The sequence below is a fragment of the Lissotriton helveticus genome, chromosome 11 (assembly GCF_964261635.1).
Source record: "Lissotriton helveticus chromosome 11, aLisHel1.1, whole genome shotgun sequence".
NCBI classification, from domain to species: Eukaryota; Metazoa; Chordata; class Amphibia; order Caudata; family Salamandridae; genus Lissotriton; species Lissotriton helveticus.
The window spans coordinates 902,963,303-902,985,615 of record NC_136072.1 but is presented as its reverse complement, the minus strand read 5'-3'; the positions used below and the strand labels follow the sequence as shown (position 1 = coordinate 902,985,615).

Here is a 22,313-nt window from a genome sequence, read left to right as displayed (position 1 = left end):
ACGTAATACCATCTACAAACATATTGTCACATGTGTGTATATTTTCTATTTTTATGTACTATGGTGCAATATTTTTGTAAATTATATTTGGGAACCAAAATTTGTGTTATTTGATATTGACTATGATATTCTGATAGATTTCTAACCACAGATTTCTCACATTTTTATTTCTGTCCCACCACTAGCATAACAAAACTTGAGAGGGTCCCCCTGCAATGTACGTGGAGGGGCCCCCTACAGACTCAATCTGGAACTCTCTGGCCTGAGTACTGTGCTGTGGGGCCACCCTGGAGCTCGGGCCCCCCGCACCGTGGGGGCAGTGGGGGCCAGTGTTATGCCAATGTGTCCCAGGTGTCAGACTGGATCTGGGAAATCTTCAATAGTACCCCTGTGTACCGGCAGGTGCCACTGATGGCTCTGGATTGGCCGTGCTCCACACCAGGTGTGATGACGCAAGCCTTTATAATGTAGTGTAGTTCTTATATTCCCAATAGGCTCTGCGCATTGGAATAATATACACTATAGATGTGACATAGGACTGAGGTCAGTATGTCGCTATCGAGTATACTAAACTTAATTGTGTGTGCCAGCTAACTCAGAGGTCACTAGAAACTTTCTCGAGTAAACAAGAAGGGATTTGTTTCTGACAACCGCATAAACATGACAACTTTGTTTCCCCTAGAATCAAAACATATCTTCAGAGTCGTGGAAACAATAGATAACTATTTCACTCAGTCAATCGTGCATGTTTCGTTTCTACAGAGTTTGCACAGAAATAGAGAGATGGGTGTTTCAATAAAAAGGGTTTATTGAACAGTCTTCTTTCTCATGCAAGAGAGGTGAACTGCTACAATCGTTAGACAAAATGCGAAGTGTAATGCATACAGCATAAACAGTAATATAAAATAATACTGAAATAGCATTGTCTGTTGCTATGTCATATAAAAATACATACATAAATAACACAAACTAAAATACTCAACTGGTGCTTCTAAAATACGCCTACCCAGTGTACCTAACCTAGGTCTAGTACGAGGGAAGAAGTAGGTGTTTGTCTTTTAGCATAGGTTTAGTTTTGCCAAGAATTGCCAAACGTTTCTTTAGGTTCTAATCAGCTCCATACCTTAGAATGAGAGAGATTGGTATCTCTGTCTCAGGACTCGATCTCCCAAAACGCCGCAAGGGGTGTCGGAAGCACTGGAGCTGGATTTCTCGGCAGGAGGATGACAGCTTCTGATCAGTGCTTCAGTTGGAGAGTTCGCTTCCTTCGGCACTTGCTGTAGTGAGCTGCGTCGTGCAAGTAGGTAGTTGAACTGCACCGAACCACACCGTGCTTTGCCATAGCAAATGAAGTTACATTTTTATACCTTGAAGGTGTTTAGGAATGCCAGATTTTCGGTAAAGTCAGGAATATGAACGTCATGAATGAACCCCTAAGGGATAGATGTTAATGCATAATAATGAGTTCTTGGAGAAATCAATATTCAAGCAACGGGAAGTCCCTAATGGCTTAAGAGTCTGGTTTTCCAAGAAATCGTTGTGACGCAGATGAAAGGATGGAAGTAGCCATGCCTTGTTGGGACGGGAAGTCTCCTGCATGTCTCTGGAGGGAGTGCTTCCCCTGCCTTATGCTAATCTCCAGGCAAGTCACTCAAAAGCTACTGTATAGTTTCTAGATCCCTACCTCAGTGAGCATGACAATCATACATGTCCACTGAGGGTCTCCCTGTTTACCTGGATTGAGACCCTAGAGCTTGGCTCTGAGGTCGAGGGGGCATGCCTAGTGCACCCCTATTTTTCAGAGAGTGGCTACTGCCCTTTCTATTATGGCTGTGGTAGACTGACAGTGGTGGCAGCAATAAATCTATAGTCAGGAAGGGTGAGTCCCTAGGCACCCTCCTGACCAAGTCTGTGCAGTTTGCCATGCCTGTGGGCCTGTTGCCGTTGTCTGGCTGATGTGTGTTTGAGAGCCCATGGGTGTACAGGGGAAGAATGGTCATTTGAGCCAGTGTGAGGAATGTGAGCGGTCCTGCTGGACATCCCAGCTCCCCCGTCCCCCTCCCTATTTCCTTGGAAAGGCCTGGTGGGCTGGGGGAGACCCTCAGCTCTTATCTGGGTTTAGCTGCACTAACTGTGTGGATAGGACCCTCCCTCACTTGTCAGGGCCTCCTGGGCTGGAGTTAATTAAAATTCCTCTCTAGAGGCTGGCGCAGCCTGATACCAGAACACGACCTGCTACATGCTTTACCCATGCATTGAACACGCGGTGAATGGTCTGTGATTGGAGGTGTAAAAAGTAGCAGACCCTCTGATTGGATGAGCCTATCAATCAGAGGTGATAAAAGTCTGGCCTGAGTGGTCAGCTGTTGTTCAAAGACTGAGCTATGACAGAGAAGATAGCCAGGCACGGACCCCGCGGGTGTGAAGGCAGAAGATAAGACTCTGTTCACTGCGGTCATTAAGGACCAGCTGTTTGTAAGGCTTGGAGGAGCGTTCGCTTTGGACCAAGGAAATTACAGACAGCTGCCCAGTGTGAGAAGGAAGCTTGCGGCACATCACCAAAGGTGTGGGAAGGAAGCTTACAGCACATCACAGAGGCTGGTGGAAAGAAGCTTGCAGGACAGGACGAGAGCCAGAGAGAGAGGAGGATGCTTGATTCTAGTCTTTGAAGGTGAGATCAAATCCCCTCTAGGCTCCTCCCTTGCGCTGTGGGAGCCTGTACAAGCAGTAACTGGGAAGAGAGGCCAGTGAAGCAGACCCCACCTTTCTTTTTGTGAACTCTGAGGGTAACAGGGTGAACTGGCACTCTGTCCAGCCACTACCCTTCTTCAGCTAGCCAGTGGCTACTGGACTAGTGGGACTCCAGTAAACTGTGCCAAGACATCCGGCACCTTTGATCAGATCCCTGACACCACTAGAGCGGTGTCCTCACTCACAATGGGAGGGCACTTCTGTTGCTTTGGGTGGGGGGTTATGGGGCCGATCACGACCATTGGACTTCGCATCATATACTGAAACTATATCCTTTCAATACAAAGTTTGGTATCAAGGCTCTAGTGAATGAGAACAGCCCTGTGTAACATGATCTGTAATATGCAATGCTTACTGTGTGTTTTCATGTTAACTGTGTTTTTATAGTGCTTGGCGTCTAGGCGCTATAATACTGTTTGGGGTCAGAACTCTGCCCCAGAGGGTTGTAGAGACTTCTGGTTTTCACTGTTTATCCTAGTTTTATGTGTAGAATAATTATCTTATGTGTATTAAAGTACTTTTCTTTTATAAAAAGTAAAGCACTGACTGGACATTGAGTTTATCAGCTGGTGGTACGGTTTACACTGTATTCTGAATGTCTAACCCCACCTCACCTCCTTGAGTAATCCTTGGACTGCTCTGTCTCGCTACCCTGAGAGAGTCAAGTGCTGGAGAGGAGTACTTGGTTATCCAGTTTTGGGTCCTTTAGTACTGAGGCCCCAGGACATCAGTGAGGGAACACTCCAGTTGATGCAATTGGAGCGCAGTTACCCCTGAGTGCCCTGGTGCCCAGGAAGCCGGGTCTAACAGATGTTAATGCATAATAATGAGTTCTTGGAGAAATCAATATTCAAGCAACGGGAAGTCCCTAACGGCTTAAGAGTCTGGTTTTCCAAGAAATCGTTGTGACGCAGATGAATGGATGGAAGTAGCCATGCCTGTATTTGGGTAGCATGGACTCTGCCTAAATAAGGACTAGAGTTCTATGTCTATATAAGGGCAATGCGAATTGTACCTATATAAGGGCATGAATCGGGAAATTCATTCAGAGTCTAAAATCGATACAACACACACTCGACTTTCTTATGTACGACATTACTTAGTTCTAAACACATTAAACATATCTAAACATGAAACGTTAAAAAACCCACTCAAAATACACATAAATAATGCATTAGAATTAGTTGTACACATAAAAGATGCATTGGTGCTGTACGCATTTAAAGCAATGTTTCATTCGAAGCAAAGTTATTGACATGTGAATACTAACTGAATGAATCATGAAAATAAACATTTATGAAATGGCTCATAAATACAGAAGAAAAAGGTGCAGAAACTATTTTATGTCAGATTACAGAAAACTGTTTGTATGTGGACAAGGTTATATATTGTCTCTGGAAGTACTCAAAGAAATCTTGTTCTCTATGAATAGTTCTACTATAAGCAGATTACTTGTGCCAAACAAAGTGAAAAATACAAATTTGGAGAAAAAATTAATCATAGGAAAAAGAGTTCCAAAGTTAGAACCTTGTTTTGAAAAAATGAAGGTCAAAGTCTCTCAGAACACTGTGTGACAAAATCAAAAGTCAGTGTTAGGACTTGGAGAAAACATGAAATCTTCTATGTCTGTTGACAAAAAGTTGTCTACCATTGTAGGGGAAAGTTGGATTACCTCGTTTAGAAGATTAACCGCACATAGATGTGATGCATCGCCGTCAGCATTGGTCACATTAGCAATGTTCGTACTGGATGTGAATACCGAAAGTCTTAAAGTTAGGATTTCTCTCAGTTTAGGAGTAGTAAAGTTAGGAGTCCCAACTTTACTACTCCTAAACTGAGAAAAGTCCTAACTTTAAGACTTTCGGTATTCATAGAAGGCAGTTAGGAGTCATAAAGTTAGGAGTCCTAACTTTACTACTCCTAAACTGAGAAAAATCCTAACTTTAAGACTTTCGGTATTCACAGAAAGCATTTAGGAGTCCTAAAGTTAGGAGTCCTAATTTTACTACTCTTAAACTGAGAAAAATCCTAACTTTAAGACTTTTGGTATTCACAGAAGGCATTTAGGAGTCCTAAAGTTAGGAGTCCTAACTTTACTACTTCTAAACTGAGAAAAATCCTAACTTTAAGACTTTCGGTATTCACAGAAGGCATTTAGGAGTCCTACAGTTAGGAGTCCTAACTTCTGTGAATACCGAAATGAGTAAGTGCCTTCTATGAATACCAAAATGAGTAAGTGCCTTCTGTGAATACTAAAATGGTAGTAAGTTTAGGATTTTGTCTTCAGTTAGTTCTGTGAATCGGGCCCGAGGTAACCTCCATTTGAAAGTTGTCCAAAAATTGGTTTAAACACTGCAGCTAGAGGAGGTAAGGGCTGCGTTCTAGGCGATCTAGCCCTCCCGCCATCTTAGAGTATTTAAGGGGCGATCTGTTTCATTCCAGCAAACCTTGCATTTGTAAAATTGCTCTCCTCTGAGGCGGAAGCCGGAGGACTCTTCTTCTATCCTTTACTTTTTTTAAAAATACGCTGACATGCTAAAACGCATTTTAATAATTCCGAAATTGTGACAGTCTGCGCACAAGGCTCTCACTTTGTGTGTATTTTTAAATACATAGTGGTTGTAAAAAAAATTGTTTTTTACCTCTGTGACCAGCGCGGTGTTTAGCGCGTTGCTCCAGTCACCGATAGCAGAGCTGCCTAACTCGGTCACAGTCACGTGACCGGACCCACCTCCCCCGCCATCTAGAGGAGGTAAGGGCTGCGCTCTAGGCAATCTAGCCCTCCCGCCATCTTAGAGTATTTAAGGGGCGATCTGTTTCATTCCAGCAAACCTTGCATTTGTAAAATTGCTCTCCTCTGAGGCGGAAGCCGGAGGACTCTTCTTCTATCCTTTACTTTTTTTAAAAATACGCTGACACGCTAAAACGCATTTTAATAATTCCGAAATTGTGACAGTCTGCGCACAAGGCTCTCACTTTGTGTGTATTTTTAAATACATAGTGGTTGTAGAAAAAATAGTTTTTTACCTCTGTGACCAGCGCGGTGTTTAGCGCGTTGCTCCAGTCACCGATAGCAGAGCTGCCTAACTCGGTCACAGTCACGTGACCGGACCCACCTCCCCCGCCATCTAGAGGAGGTAAGGGCTGCGCTCTAGGCAATCTAGCCCTCCCGCCATCTTAGAGTATTTAAGGGGCGATCTGTTTCATTCCAGCAAACCTTGCATTTGTAAAATTGCTCTCCTCTGAGGCGGAAGCCGGAGGACTCTTCTTCTATCCTTTACTTTTTTTAAAAATACGCTGACACGCTAAAACGCATTTTAATAATTCCGAAATTGTGACAGTCTGCGCACAAGGCTCTCACTTTGTGTGTATTTTTAAATACATAGTGGTTGTAGAAAAAATTGTTTTTTACCTCTGTGACCAGCGCGGTGTTTAGCGCGTTGCTCCAGTCACCGATAGCAGAGCTGCCTAACTCGGTCACAGTCACGTGACCGGACCCACCTCCCCCGCCATCTAGAGGAGGTAAGGGCTGCGCTCTAGGCAATCTAGCCCTCCCGCCATCTTAGAGTATTTAAGGGGCGATCTGTTTCATTCCAGCAAACCTTGCATTTGTAAAATTGCTCTCCTCTGAGGCGGAAGCCGGAGGACTCTTCTTCTATCCTTTACTTTTTTTTAAAATACGCTGACACGCTAAAACGCATTTTAATAATTCCGAAATTGTGACAGTCTGCGCACAAGGCTCTCACTTTGTGTGTATTTTTAAATACATAGTGGTTGTAGAAAAAATTGTTTTTTACCTCTGTGACCAGCGCGGTGTTTAGCGCGTTGCTCCAGTCACCGATAGCAGAGCTGCCTAACTCGGTCACAGTCACGTGACCGGACCCACCGCCCCCGCCATCTAGAGGAGGTAAGGGCTGCGCTCTAGGCAATCTAGCCTTCCCGCCTTTCCCGCCCCCACGATGCATAAAATAGGAGGTACATCCCGTCCGCGCAGCGGGCGGGCGCAGCGGGCGCGCCGGTGGCGCGCCGGAGGCGCGCCAGAGGCAAGCCCGTCTGCGCCCGTCCGCGCCGGGACCGGGCCGAGGGCCACGACCCCTGTCTCTCAAAGGGCAGAAAGGGCAGAAGCTGTTATAAAATACTCTAATCAAAGTCTTCATGCTCTTAGGCCACCTGCCAGTACTAGTTGTTCACATTTTAATCTCTCAGAGATCCACAAGAACCCAATTACATGTTCTCATTGTAACTTCACTATTCCTCCTCTCTCCAACATCAGTTCCACAAATTACTATCAGGAGGAAGGAGTCAGTATATCCATAGCTCTCATTAATGTACGCTCTCTTGGAAAGCATAGGCAGGAAGTTTTCGACCTCATTACTGATTCCAAAGTAGACGCACTATTCCTTACTGAAACTTGGACTGACGGTACCTCACAACCTGACCTGGCTATCGCAGTCCCAGATGGATATAAAGCCTACTGTCAGGATAGGCCAAAACAAAGAGGAGGTGGACTGGCCATAATAACCAGAGAATCCTACCCTGTCAGAATAACCCCCATCCCATCCAACTCGTGTGAAGCCTTGCAATTTTCTATTAATTTTTCTCCCCAGTTTAATTTTAAGGGGATTTTGATATATCGACCCCCTGGATCCAAAACGGCGTTTTTATCTAGTATTAATTCCATGATGGAATCTGTAGCTACAGAAAGGGCGTTTACAATTCTAGGTGATCTAAACTTTCACCTAGATCTTACTCACTTAACTGACTCTACCACTCTTATATCTGATTTGCAAACCTTAGGATTGAAACAACTTGTCATGTCTCCCACCCATCAAGCGGGCCACATTTTGGACCCTATTTTCTCAAGCCTTGAAGGCATGCAAATAACAAACATCCTGCCTATGCCCTGGACGGACCACTACGTCGTTTTCGCAAAAATAATCACGCAGAATCAGTACAGTAACAGATCAGTTCTCGTGCCCAAACAGTCTTTTAAAGATTGGAAAAATTTGAATCATGATCAATTAAAACTAACACTTGAACTTACCCGTCCTACACTGTCCCCGGAGCCTAATTCTGCTCTTCAGCAGTTTTATACCTGGGTAGGCCAGGCTACGAATCAATCAGCCCCCACTAAAGAACGGTCCAGTAATAGATCTAAACCAACTGCCCCTTGGTATAATGACAATTTAAGGGCACAAAAACAAATAAATCGCAATAAGGAACGTCAATGGAGAAAGAATTACGATATCGACAGTAAAAACACCTACAAAGAAGCATTGGCGCTTTATAAAGCCATGATAACAAAAGCAAAGAAGGACTACTATAGCGACCAAATTGAGAACGCTAAAAACTCCAGCAGGCAACTGTTTCAAATTACCAAGGTACTGTCAGGTAACTCCCCTGATCTCACTCCCCCTCCTTCGCAATCATTATGTGATGCTCTTGCCTCGTTTTTCTACACTAAAGTAGATGATATTTACCAGGCTTTTGCTTCTAATCCACCCTCGCGCACAGGCAGTCTCCCTATCCCGCCCCCTGAAAACACATTCACCAGCTTTCAACCAGTTACCCCAGATCACATAAAAGCCATACTGTCCTCCATCAAATCAGGATCACCCCTCGATCCCTGCCCAATATCAGTACTCCGGCCGGTTATGGAAGATATCATTCCAGTGATCACCCAGGTCTGCAACACCATTCTTCTATCAGGCAATTATCCAGACCCCCTCAAAAATACCTTACTAAAACCCTTGTTGAAAAAACCTTCCCTTGATAAAAGTGAATTAAAAATTTATCGTCCCATTGCAAGCCTCCCTTTTATGGCGAAAGTGCTTGAAAAAGCAATGAATTCCCAGATTTCCGAGTTTATAGAAAAACATCAGCTCTTAGATAACACCCAGTTCGGATTTAGGAAATTCCATGGGACAGAGACAGCCCTGATTAAAGCGGCCGACGATATCAAGGTTATCAGGGACCAGGGGGGCACAGCCATTCTGGTCTTGTTAGACCTATCCGCAGCCTTCGACACGGTCGACCACACCATCTTGGTCGACCGGGTCGAGGGTTTTGGAATCTGTCACACGGCCAAAAATCTAATCGCGTCCTTTCTTGCCAAAAGAACGCAGGCAGTTATCCTAGGACCCTTTCAATCGGCCCAACTCTCAGCCCCATGTGGTGTCCCTCAAGGCTCATCCCTGAGTCCGACACTTTTTAATATCTATGTGTCGGACCTTGCTAAAACCATCAAAGCACATGGGATGAGCCTAACCTCTTATGCCGACGATACCCAACTAGTGTTGGCAATCAAAGGGGACGGAGATCAAGTGGCCGAACAATTCAAGAAAGGACTCCTAGATATAGGAGATTGGATGTCAACCAACTGTTTAAAGTTGAACTCTGACAAAACAGAGGTACTTATTTTTGGAACTCTTCTGCCAGCATGGCCTTCGAGTTGGTGGCCGGACACCTTTGGTATGCCTCCTACCCCCGCTACCAAAGTCAGGAACCTTGGCATCATCTTCGATGATGCCCTAAATTTTATGGACCATGCCAATAAAACGGTGTCTTCGGCACATCTAAAGCTTAAGATGATCAGGAAAATACACCCTTTTCTACCTGAATCAGCCATTAAGACACTGGTCACATCTCTTGTTTTGTCCTCCCTGGACTACTGTAATGGTCTCTTCCTAAATGCCCAAGCCAGAGTCATTACCAAATTACAGACCATTCAAAACGCCGCAGCACGCCTGCTTGCTGGCAAAGCCAAATTTGAATCCATCTCCAATAGCATTAAAGACCTTCACTGGCTCACTGTGCAGAAAAGAATCCAATTCAAAGCCCTATGCATTGTGTTCAAGGCACTTAACAACCAAGGCCCCCAGTTTTTAAGAGACCAACTTCAATTGCACAAACCTTCCAGAGCCTTAAGGTCAGCCACCCTAAACCAATTAGTTACCCCACGTACCAAAACTGTCACCTGGGGCGATCGCCGTTTTCTGGTGGCCGCCCCCAGGCTTTGGAACACTCTGCCTCTCAACATCAAGCGAAGTCCCACCCTCCTTCAATTCCGTAAGCTTTTGAAAACCTGGCTGTTCACTCAATAGTCAATCAGCTCAGAGGCATTTACAAATAATTGGTTTACAGCGCCAAGACGCCCACGGGTATAAGCAGCGCTTTAGAAATGTTAAAAATAAATAAATAAATAAATAAACCTTGCAGGTGGCAGGATAAATTGTTAGAGGAACCATCACAGGCCCCATGTAAGTTTATACCCCGACAAAGGAGAGAACCTCTTAGTGCGTTTCACAGTTTATCCCGCTAATAAACACTTCACATCCCCCACTCCAACATCTGTGTGTGTATGGTAATTCCCAGGATGTCTTGATGAATTCTTTACCCAACCTTTCATATGTGCCTGCTGGTATGCGTTTTAGGCAACACTGAAAATGGAAAATTGTAACAGACAGAGTGATTTTTCCATGTATCATCCATTCAGTAGCCGGTTTCTGTGCTACCGTAAATGGCATTCTTTCCAGTTTTTCAATGCTCCGCACCGTATAGTCTGCTCCCATTTGTGCCAATTTGATCTGTTTATCAGTGTGATTGAAATCTGAAAACAGTGACGTGGTATTGATTAAACGCCAAGGCACATAGCCTGAACGAAGGTTATGCAACATCCAGCCTAATAGCATGATAGAACGTAGTTGCAACTGACCATGTTGCAGCATGACCAAGTCCTGTTCCATGATGTCTATGGCAGAAGACACTATGCTGACAATGAATATATCCTGGATGATAGAGTTGTTAACCCATTGTCAACCACAGAGAGAGTTTTCTCTAAATTAATACGATCAATTTCTCGTATTTTTTTTGCAGTCTCTGCTTGCGTAATCTTCCATGCTTCATTATAAGCAGCATAGATACCGGCATATATAAAACGTTCATGACGTGTTTTTTTAGTTTTAGCAAGAATTCCCTAAGATCAGCGCCATATTTAAGTAAAGATAAGTGTTGCTTTACATCCTTAAGTGTAGATCTATGTAGCCAATCAAGGCACCGCTTCCCTACACTGTACACTGTTACTATTCCAGGATGCTGTCTTTGAACATATTTCGGGTCTGGCCTATTGAATGTGAAACCCAGTGCTTTGTTCAGGAATCTAACTTGACAGTTGTTTGTGTCTGTGGGCCAGATCAGCTATTTTTTACAATCTGGATCTGTTCTATTGTGGTGCAAAATAGTATGTACATCGACCTCCCCCTCTGAAGTGTTATTACTTTCAGGTGTAGATGAGGTATCGACGGATTGTTCAGGTCTTTGATCTTGGCTAACCCAAGACAAGACGTCTGTTGGACAGTGTCATTCAAAAACATAATTTGCTCAGGGATGATACAGGATCTAACATAGCTTCTACACCCTGTACCTGCCAATCTTTTGTGCCCCAGACAGTTTTTGTCTCAATGTTGTCTTTCCAAAAGTCAAACCTAGTTTAGACAGTTGAGCAAAAAAGGCCGCAGAATAAATCTGTTTGGTATTTGTCAACATACTTTTCATTCCTGTTTTGTTTACATTTTTTCAGTAAAATGATTCAACATTGGATGCATTGAACCCTGAAAAGTACTGAAATTTCATTGCAAATGTTTTTGATCTACCCTTTGGTGGTGTTGGACAATGTTCCCATTGGTTATACATTAATACATTTCTAGGATTTGCAGATTTATGCAAGAAATTATGACCATAATGATTATAACAATACATTTGTTCATAGTCTGATGAACCTTCTAAATATTCATGGTTTGTGAATACTGAAGACATTTCTAGATCTGACATCATGTTATTAACAGACTTGAAGTCCCAATCATCAGAAAAGGTACTAGATGAAACAAAGTCACTTAATGAAATCTTGAATAAGTGTGGAATCTTCAACAGCTCTGACAGGCCAAAAATTTCATATTCTGTTTTGTCCCAAGCTATACCACCTGGTATAGGAACAGCTGTGATATTCACTGATTGCAAGTCTCTTTGTTCACAATGGGATGATTTGTGTGGCTTGAGTAGTAAGTTGACGTTCTTACTTGCTGTGTCCATTTTGACATATCTTCCATTTATCAGCATTCCCAGAGTTATTACCAGAGTCAACCAAAGTAGAAGAAAAAAATACCCCCAACACAATCCAAAGTTCAATCCATGGTGAAATCAGATAAGTCTTTTCCAGATGATGAAAATGGTCTGTTGCTTGCTCTTTCAAAGTTCTTTTCGCTGGCTTCGTTTCAGGTTCGCTGGGATCCTCAGAAAACATATCAAAGTTAATGAAATAGACAGAGGCAGTTCTGTCAATTGTTGGAATTGGATCCGCATTCGTTGAAATTGCTGGAACCACAGAATCACTTGTTACGTTTGTGTAGACGGATGCTATTTTGTTGTAGACAGGTATTTCTTGACGAACTGTAATTTGGGTCTCAAGAGGTACAAGTGCCATAGCTTTGTTGCATAGTCCTTATTTTCACACTGCAGATTCCTTAAAGGTGATGAGTCTCTCAGTTTTAAACTCTTGGATAGTAGCCAGAGGAGTGCATCTGCTACTTGGTCGGAGTCCACTTGGCCTACTGCTTATTATCGGCCACATAGTGTGGTTTAATCAGGTCGATGGACACAAACCTGTTCTCTTTCTTACCAGTAAGGGGCGGTAGTAATACAGTTCTTCATCTGTAGATTGCTAGGACATTTACTGGTTGTCTGTAAGAAGACCCAAATTCCTTCTTGTCCGCGATCTTTTCTCTGACTAGATCCCCAAGCTTTGGGATCCAGACAGGCCTTGCTCGGACGGTCAGTTTTTCCCCAGTGGTGGTTGGCTTCAGGATCACGTTGCTTTGTTTCATTCTTATTTCTTTTAAGTCCTGTAAAACTGCCAAACGATCTTTGATATCAAAATCCTTTTGGTCCACCACTGATCTCTGACAATCAAAGTCCGCCACCAGCATTCTTGTCCCAAAAAGGACCTCTTATGGAGTGATACCCCCTAGAGAACTTCTTGGCAAGTTGTTAAGACTACGTTGTACACTTATTAGATGTTTGACCCACCTGACATCCGAACCTAATACCCTAGCTGTTATAGATTGCTTTATGTCCCCGTTTTTTCTCTCCACAAACGAATTTCCCTCAGGATGGAATGGTCTAGACTAAACGCAGGACCCTGGTCAGAATGTAGCGTGCCGACTGCGTGTGTGCCGATAAACACTAGCAAATATTTTATAACAGTTTGAGCGTCAGCCGAGCGCTGAGGGCAAATCCAAATGAACCTGAACAAAAATATTTATATTTACCATCACTTTGTAAGGGACTGCAGGTAAACACAAGCTAATAGTTTATCTGAAATTTACAGGGGTGTCTGTGCAGGACTTTTCACAGTAGAGACTTTCATCTTTTGGCATATCTCACATTCCAAAACATAGTTTCTGATTTGTTTCCTCATGCTTGGCCACCAGTATCTCTGTCTTAATAATGACACTATGGCGGTAACACCTGCATGTGCAGAGGTGAGCCCTTCATGTGCTGCTAAAATTAGCCCTAATCTATGTTCCATGTTTGGAATTACTCTATCCCCCACTTCAGGGATTCGAGCAAACGGAACATTGTTTGCGTCAGTTATATATGACTATTTGAGTGGAAACCCTTTAGGTAATGTTTTACCACTGTCTTTGCTTGAAGCATTGACAGCCAGCATTATTTCACTGTCTATTTTCATTTTTTATTGAGTGATTGCAGCTATGGAAGCCATTTTCACAGCTGCCTTCTCGGCTGCATCAGCCAATGAATTCCCTTCAACGTGAACGCCATCACGTTGATGACTCAGCGTGTGTATCACGTGAGTGTTTTGTAGTCCTTCTCGTAACTGAACAACTTGTTCCCAAAGCAGTTTATGCTTGATTGTGCCACCTTTTGCATCTTTGAAACCGTTTTGAAGCCAGTTTTGCAAGTATTCATTGAACGATTGAACTCAATAATACGAATCGCACACTATGAGTGTGGGGAATTCACGGTCCGTATGCTCTAGTGCCATCTTGAATGCTTGTAGTTCAGCTCGCTGAGCTGTACAATCTCCTAAGGATTGAGTTTTAGTGAACATTGGTCTGAATTTGCCATCGCGCCAACGACCTTTAAAGATCATGCACACCGCACTATAGGCTTCGTTAACCCCTTGTTGTTGCCGGTTGAGATGATCCATCAGTATAAATGATACATTCATACTGGTCTAGAGGCGGAATGTCAGTAGGAAGAGGACATTTTTGTTCATATTGTAGAAATGCTTGTGTTTTCAAATAAGGATCAAAAATGTATTCAACATCAGTTGCAGCAAGAGAATTAACCCATTGTATCCATCTCGGATGTAAAGCTTTAACATTAGGAATGCTCGCTCTTGTCACTGCTTCTTAGGCAGGTACAGGTGTTACGACCATGCGAGGGCTCTTTCTTTTGCTACAGAAATTTGAGCAGCTGTCAGAATTTTTGCTGTAGAAGTGAATTTAATTTCTGCTTGTGTGTACAAGTGTGATTTGTAAGCTATTGGTACTTTTTCACCTTCGCTAAAAGTTAAGTACGTGAATCCGCATTGTCCTGGAATTATTCGGTTCACTAAGTTGCGTATGTTTACGCGGGTTTGCAAATGTTTAGTTGCCAACATGTCTGTTAGCAATGAACGGAAAATTTATGTGTGTTTTTGTGTCCAATTTACTGTTTTAAAATCAGGTTTGATTCATTCGTAGAGCGGTTTAACCCTTTCTGCGTAATTTAGAATGTATGTTCTTCCGAAGTTCAGGAACCCTAGAATCGACTGTAAGTTTTTCAGCATTTTTGGAGGTTGGAGCAGCGCACACTTTTTTAAAAAGTTGTCTGCCAGGCTTTTGCCGTCACTTGATAATTCATATCCTAGGAAAAGGACGTTGAGATGGGCAATTCTTGATTTCTTAAAATTGAATTTGTACCCTTCAGAGGCGGAGATCAGTATAATGGTGTTCATTCTGTTCAAGTGCCTATGTAAGTCATCGTCTGTCAGATAGATGTCATCTACATATAACAATGCTTTGTCATCATAAGTTTGTAGTAACTCTGTTACCCTTGCTGAGAATAACCCAGGACTATTCTTAAATCCCTGAGGGAGACTACATAAGTGACTTTATGTCCCCATTATTGAAAAAGGGGTCAAATACCTACTTGGATTTATATTTTTTACGCACAATGTTATTCTTTAATGCCGTAATGTGTGCCTTTTGCACTGCAAATGTTTTGCAACAACAGTTTAGATGTCTGTAATCCCTTACTAGACGATATGTATTGTCTGGTTTGGAGACAGGAAACAAAGGATTGTTCATGGGAGAGGTGTGGCGCCGCGGCCAGGGCGACTGACGCTGAACGCTGGGGATCAAGGTTCGATCCCCGGCTCCGGCGGCAGGTTAGCCCAGCACCATGCGACTCTGGGCAATAGCTTGCTTAATCTTCCCGACGGCCCCCAGCGCCTAGAGACCCTAACGGGTGATTGTGCGCTATACAAATGTGGATTATTATTATTCATGGAGGATGTGCATGTTTCAATCACCCCCTAGTATTCAAGTTGATCTAAGATCTCCCTGACTTGCTTTTTCGCTTCTTGCCTAACAGGGTACTGCCTTTGTGCAGTTGGTTGATTCTTTAACTGGATTTTATGGTGAGGGGAATCCTCATCCCATTCTACATGATTTTTGTATAATGCAGCAGCATGGGCGACTGCCCATTTCCTGACATAAGTATATTTTAAATGAATTGGAATATGGTTGGAGAAGGCTGGCATCATGATGTCCCTGCCATGTGGGCACTCCCTAACAAATTCTGGTGGCCAGTCTTATTCAGCTAGAAGAATGTCATAACCATTAGAAAGTCGCTCCCAAAAGAGTGCTCTCACTTTTCTTGGTATGTCTCCCTCCATCCGGAGTGTTATTTCATATAACTTATGCGGAGAACTAACCCTGGTATCTGCAGTTTCAACTTGAATGAATTCATTCAAGTCCACTGTTTCCAGAAGACCCTTCAGGTTCTGGTGAGCTATTGTGACTTCTGCTGCACTGTCCAACATTGTCTGTGCCCATTCTCCGTTTTTGAGTTGTGTCCTCTGCATGTCTGATTTTTAGACCTGCAACCTTCTTTTTGGTGAATTGAGGTTTCTTGCTTTTCTGAACGAGTTGATCGTCTTTGGACTTCACGCGTTCTTCCTTGTTTTCTGACCGTCCTCTTCATTCAGATTTCTGTGATGAAGTCTGAAAGGTACGAGAGGAACGTGTATCAGTATCTTGATATCTATCAGGTTTTCTCAAATTATCCCTATGCCTGAGGTTATACGTCCTTTCAGAGGGCTCTTTTTGAGGAGACCTACCTCTGGAATGAGAACGCTTCTCTTTAGAAGTTTGTTTGCTATTTTCCCACTTCTTTTTAAAAGGAGTAGGAGTATTTTTAATAAATACCTTTTCAGGACTTTCAGACAGTTGTGGTTTTACTGGTTTCCCACCCAAACTGTCTCTGCCTAATTCTTCATAGGATTTTTCAATTATTCTGGCTAGTGCTTGTGGTTGCTCAGATACATCAAATTCCCTTAACTTCTTGCGGATCACCACTGATGCTGCTTCACCTTTAATATTAGCTAATATTATTGCTGAGACCTGTTTGAAATCTTTCAGTAGTTTCATACCCAAATTTAAAGCAGGCTCTGCCCCGTATTCTTTTTTAATCTGTTTCAGGATGTCTGGTATTACCGCTATGGACGGAACGCCATGTTTATTAGTGTATATAGCAGTAAAAACTGTACCCCAAGTGGTGCAGTCCTCCAGATGTGGTGTGATCCCCATTGGTAAACAGATTGTTAAAATCCTGTGTTTCTCATGAGGGCTAGTATTAGGAAATACTGTTTTGATTTTAGTAATTTTTTTAACTATCCCAAATGGAATTTGTTCACGTTTTGCAGGTAATTTACCTATGACTGAGTGTAAAGTCTGTGGTGTAATATTTAGTGTATTCCCTTGGTGGGAATTTTGTTGGGGAATAACTATTGTAGGTTGGATTGTGAGAGTCTGCATGACATATTGAACCAATTGTCTATAGATTTTGATTAAATCTTTGAGTTGAGCGAGTAAGTTTACATCTGACGTGTTATTAATGCCAGGATGTGGTGTATAGCTGGCTAAAACCAGCCATGTTGCTCCTGGTCTACCTAGTGGACCGAGCCTGGTAATGTGATTTAAATGTTTTAGGGCGCCTATAAACCAGAGCTCATGCTCCTGGTATGTGAGTAGAATTTCAATATCCTTGAAAGGAATATATTCCTCCGGTGGATCATCTTCTTTGTAGAAGTGAAACACATGTGTTATTGGATTTGCTTCAGGGAAGACTATCCATGAATAGAACAGCTCTGTCTGGTGATATTCATGTGCCTCTATCACAAAAACTGCCCTACCACCTCTTGATGTTAGGCCATGATTTATAAGTTTTATAGTGATGGCTTACCTTAAAATTAGAGGAATTGATATAGCATCCTCGTCTGTTTCTTGGAAACCTGTAAAACTAAATACTGCATCGGCTGGATCAGCTGCAGCTCCACTGGTTTCGGTGATGTTGCCATTATTTGACATTGTTTAATGAAATTTGCAAAGCTATTTTCAAGGAAACAAAGATAAGGTGCACAATATTTTGGAACCCTGTATCCTTCAAAGCTAAAGAAAACAAAAAGCTAATATATAGGAGTTTTCGTCCTACTTAGCTATGGCGGATATTATCCTTTTACCCACTCCAGATGTCTATTGGAGTATTACGGAAAAGGGGTTTCTGAGAAAAGCATGACTGAGTTACTCCAGTATCTAGCGTTAAATTAGTGCCTTACCAAACCGTTGAGTATGAGTTGTAAAGGGGTAGGCCCTCGTAACTCATGGACCTGGGTCAGTATGCAAGTACAAAAGATTGGGTGGTCCGAGTTGAGTAGGTATTTTTACAATTATTTTTTCTGGTATATAATTATACAGACCACAATTATTTATCACAATATATATGCTTAACTCAATAAGGATAGGGTATGCAGTATTCAAAGATGAATTGTATTTATTCCATATACAGGTGCAATTATTATACTTGTTGCTGCATACAATTACTTATAAGTCGTCTGCATATCATCAATGTAATTTTTACAATCATTACACAAATGATACAAAATTACATTGATGATATGCAGACGACTTATAAGTAATTGTATGCAGCAACAAGTATAATAATTGCACCTGTATATGGAATAAATACAATTCATCTTTGAATACTGCATACCCTATCCCTATTGAGTTAAGTATATATATTGTGATAAATAATTGTGGTGTGTATAATTACCAAACCGCTGGGCGCCATGTACTGTAATTCCTATATTGCCAATACGCTCTGCGCATTGGAATAATATACATTATGGATTTGACATAGGACTGAGGTCAATATGTCTCTATCGAGTATACTAAACTTAATTATGTGTGCCAGCAAAGTCAGAGGTCACTAGAAACTTTCTCGAGTAAACAAGAAGGGATTCGTTTCTGACAACCGCATAAACATGGCAACTTTGTTTCCCCTAGATTCGAAACATATCTTCAGAGTTGGGGAAATAATAGATAACTATTTCACTCAGTCAATCGTGCATGCTTCGTTTCTACAGAGTTTCCACAGAAATAGACAGATAGGCATTTCAATAAAAAGGGTTTATTGAACAGACTTCTTTCTCATGCAACAGAGTTGAACTGCTACAATCGTTAGACAAAATGCGAAGTATAATGCATACAGCGTAAACAGTAATATAAAATAATACTGTAATAGGATTGTCTGTTGCTATGTCATGTAAAAATACATACATAAATAACACAGGCTAAAATACTCAACTGGTGCTTCTTGAATACGCCTACCCCAGTGTACCTAACCTAGGTCTAGTACGAGGGAAGAAGTAGGTGTTTGTCTATTAGCATAGGTTTAGTCTTGCCAAGAATTGCCAAAGGTTTCTCTAGGTTCGAATCAGGTCCATACTTTAGAAAGAGAGAGGTTGGTATCTCTGTCTCAGGACTCGATTTCCCAACACCCCACAAGGGGAGTCGGAAGCACTGGAGCTGGATTTCTCGGCAGGAGGATGACAGCTTCTGATCAGTGGTCAGCTGGAGAGTTGGCTTCCTTCGGCACTTGCTGTAGCGAGCTGCGTCGTGCAACTAGGTAGTCGAACAGCACCAAACCACACCGTGTTTTGCCATAGCAAGTGAAGGTATATTTATACCTTGAAGGTGTTTAGGAATGCCAGCTTTGACGTAAAGTCAGGCATATGAAAGTCATGAATGAACCTCTAAGGAATAGATGTTCATGCATAATAATGAGTTCTTGGAGAAATCAATATTCAAGCAAGGGGAAGTCCCTAATGGCTTAAGAGTCTGGTTTTCCAAGAAATCGTTGTGACGTAGATGAACAGATAGAAGTAGCCATGCCTGTATTTGGGTAACATGGACTATGCCTAAATAAGGACTGGATTTCTATGCCTATATAAGGGCAATGCGAATTGTACCTATATAAGGCCATGAATCGACAGGGTCTGAGCCTCCGTTACCATTTAATGAGGCCCTTACGGATACACTCTTGGTCACCTGGGCCAAGCCTTGATCATTCCCACCTGTACACTGCCAAATAGCCAGACATCATTGCCATACTCCAAGTGACCCAGCATTTTTCAACTAGCAGCTTGTGGGGTAGGCTTTCGACTGTAAAATTAACCCAAAATCTTTTATCTCTACTCCCCCTGACAGGGAATCTGAAAGGATAGAAACCTTTGGCAACATGGAAAAAGGACAGCCCACATTCCACAGCCCATTTACCCCCCTTAGCTGTGCTAGTGTGCTCTTGACTGCACACAGACACCCTGCTGGCAGCAGGATATGACAGTTTCTGTTATGTTGGCAAGAGATAACTTTTGACAAGTGGGTCCTGCAAATTGTTTGGCAGAGTTATTTTTTGCCATTTCTTTAAACACTAACCGCACCTTTGACCAACTTCAGAATGGCTGACAGAAGACCATCTGTCTCTCTTCCAGCAGAAAATACTAACTCTTTTGGCTAAAGCAGCTTAGAGAGGGTTCCAGCACTGGAAGTCAGATATGGTTGTTACTACAGCTACTTCCTAGTGCCATAAATAGACGGGGTCTCTGTCCCATTTTAGAACTTTGCCCTCTCAACGACTTCCCGAAAAAAGACAACTTCAATATGCTTATCGTGCCCAGGTCCTGACTGCCTTTGACCCTGGAGACTGGATGGTTGCTCCAGACCTGCAGAATGCTTATTTTCACATGTCTGTCCTACAGGCCTACAGATGTTATCTGAGGTTCTTTGGAGGCCACAAGCATTTTTAGTTTGCTCTGCTCCCTTTTGGCCTTACCACCTCTCCTTGGGTGTTCACGAAAGTGATGACAGTGGTTGCAGCACATCTATAGAGGTCAGGGTTCCAGTCTTTCCCTACCTCAACAACTGGCGGCTGAAGGCCCGTTTGTCACTCACCTCCAGACCACAGCAAACCTCCTGACTTTATTGGGTTTCGATATCAACATGCCAAGGTCACATCTGACTCTTTAACAGGTGTTCTCTTTCATCTGAGCCATTCTAGACATAGTGCAGTTTTGCTCCTATTCCCCGGAACAGATAGTTCAAGATATTCAGGCTATAATCACAATGTTTCAACCTCTGTCCTAGATCTCAGTGAGGATAACTCTGAGGTTGCTGGGGGTGAGGTTTCCTTCACACTGCTGCTCAAGCATGCCAGATGACACAAGCAGGCTCTGCAGTAGGATCTAAATTTCCAGTGGGCACAGCACCAGGGGCGATCTTTGCGATATGTTCCAGATCTCAAAGGATCTGCTGCTGTGGCTTTGGGACTGCGATTGACTCAACAAAAGATCCCTCTCTTTACCCCACCTGGAGCTCAAAATGAAGACCACGGCCTCACTGCTTTGTTGGGAAGTCCATCTGCGAGAGATGGAGAATCAGAGAAGTCTGGTCTCTGGCAGAGGCCTGCTTGAAATAAACATTTTTGAGCGTAGAGCCATCCACATGGCGTTGAAAGGGACGTAAGAACATGGTGTGCGTGACGCCTCACACTATTTTAGACCAAAAAATAAGACCGGCAGTTGTCTCACAGTGGTAGCTATTGAATATCAACGAGAACGATCCTAAGTTACCTAAACCTACCTTTGTGTTCAGGAGAAAAAAGAACTTGAAGAGTTTGCTTGTTAGAGCAAAACCTATAACAGAGGATACATTTTGTCAGAAATCCATCGCTGGCACACATCCAGTTAAAGGCAATCATAGATGTGGCTCGTGCCAGGCTTGTGATAATGCCATAGTGTCTAGCCGAATAAACATTGGCAACAAAAATATCGACCTCAGAACTATGACCAACTGTAAGACTGCTAACTCAGTGTATTGTATTTTATGTCCATGTGGACACTCCTATGTAGGGAAAATGGGGAGAGAAATCAGACGCCATATTGGTGAACACAAATAAAATATTCGCATTGGGAAATCTGTTGCCCCCATTGCCCAGCATTGGATGGATGAGGGCCACACTTAGAAGGAACTAAGATGGGCCATACTGGAAAATATAACTACTTTGAATGATAGAGATGACACTAAGTACTGTAAGAAAAGGGACGTTTTTTGGATCTGGCTTCTGGATTTGCATTTGCAGCATCAGGGTCTCAATGAAATGACTCAATGGGAAAATGCCCTATAGATGTACAGTTGTATCTGGTGACTGGTCTCTGCCAGAGTGCCTACTTAGTTTTTACCTTTATTCCCTCAGTGGGTGAGATATTTATGCTGCTTTGTCTAAACTCTAATAGCCATTCTAGGATTTACTTCTTATTCTACGATCCATCTGTATACATTCTAAGCTCTAGTTGCTCCCTATCCTATCCAGCGCCAGATTCAGCCGTTGGGCAAACTTTTGCTCTTTATGGATTTCCTCCTACCATGGCTACCATCCTTTTGACTCACCTTCTTGACTGGTATGCTCTATTTGTTTTAATTCCACATGCTTCGTCCCATCATGTGACTCGGTGGATATTCGCCCGTATTGAATTCTATTTAATTCCATTTCCGTTGTTCCCACTGAAACATCCTTGCTGGTGGTATCCATGACCTCTGGCGTATTCATATAATCCATATTGGGTCGTGGAGGTGAGGAAATGACTACGCATCTGTTGAATATTAAGGTGAGTCTTGCTTGAAAGTATCCGCTTCATCACCGATTTGGTCCTTTGATCTGGTTTTTTACAAGTTTAGACTCCGACTGGACCCATCTCTAGTGTACACTGCACTCTTTCTCTGTTTGTATACACTGGTAGTCATCCCGCCATGAATTATACATCTCTGTCATGTACAATGTATCTCTTTCTGTATATTTAAGTGAGATTTTAATAGTTCTAATAGTCCCTCCTCCCTCTCCCCTCTTCAGAAAAGTGGCTATTTAAAACTAGTGACCTTGCACCG

General features: G+C 42.7%; 2 protein-coding genes and 1 long non-coding RNA gene across 4 annotated transcripts in view; 2 read left to right on the top strand and 1 right to left on the bottom strand.

The window, feature by feature from the left end:
• Window positions 1-22,313, bottom strand: part of TBX5 (T-box transcription factor 5) — a 615,870-nt gene that overhangs the window by 121,448 nt on the left and 472,109 nt on the right. The window lies entirely within an intron of this gene.
• LOC144791294 (uncharacterized) overlaps window positions 1-22,313 on the top strand; it is a 483,505-nt gene that overhangs the window by 362,270 nt on the left and 98,922 nt on the right. The window lies entirely within an intron of this gene.
• The window catches only part of LOC144792040 (uncharacterized), a 47,834-nt gene that overhangs the window by 25,436 nt on the left and 85 nt on the right, over window positions 1-22,313 (top strand). The window lies entirely within an intron of this gene.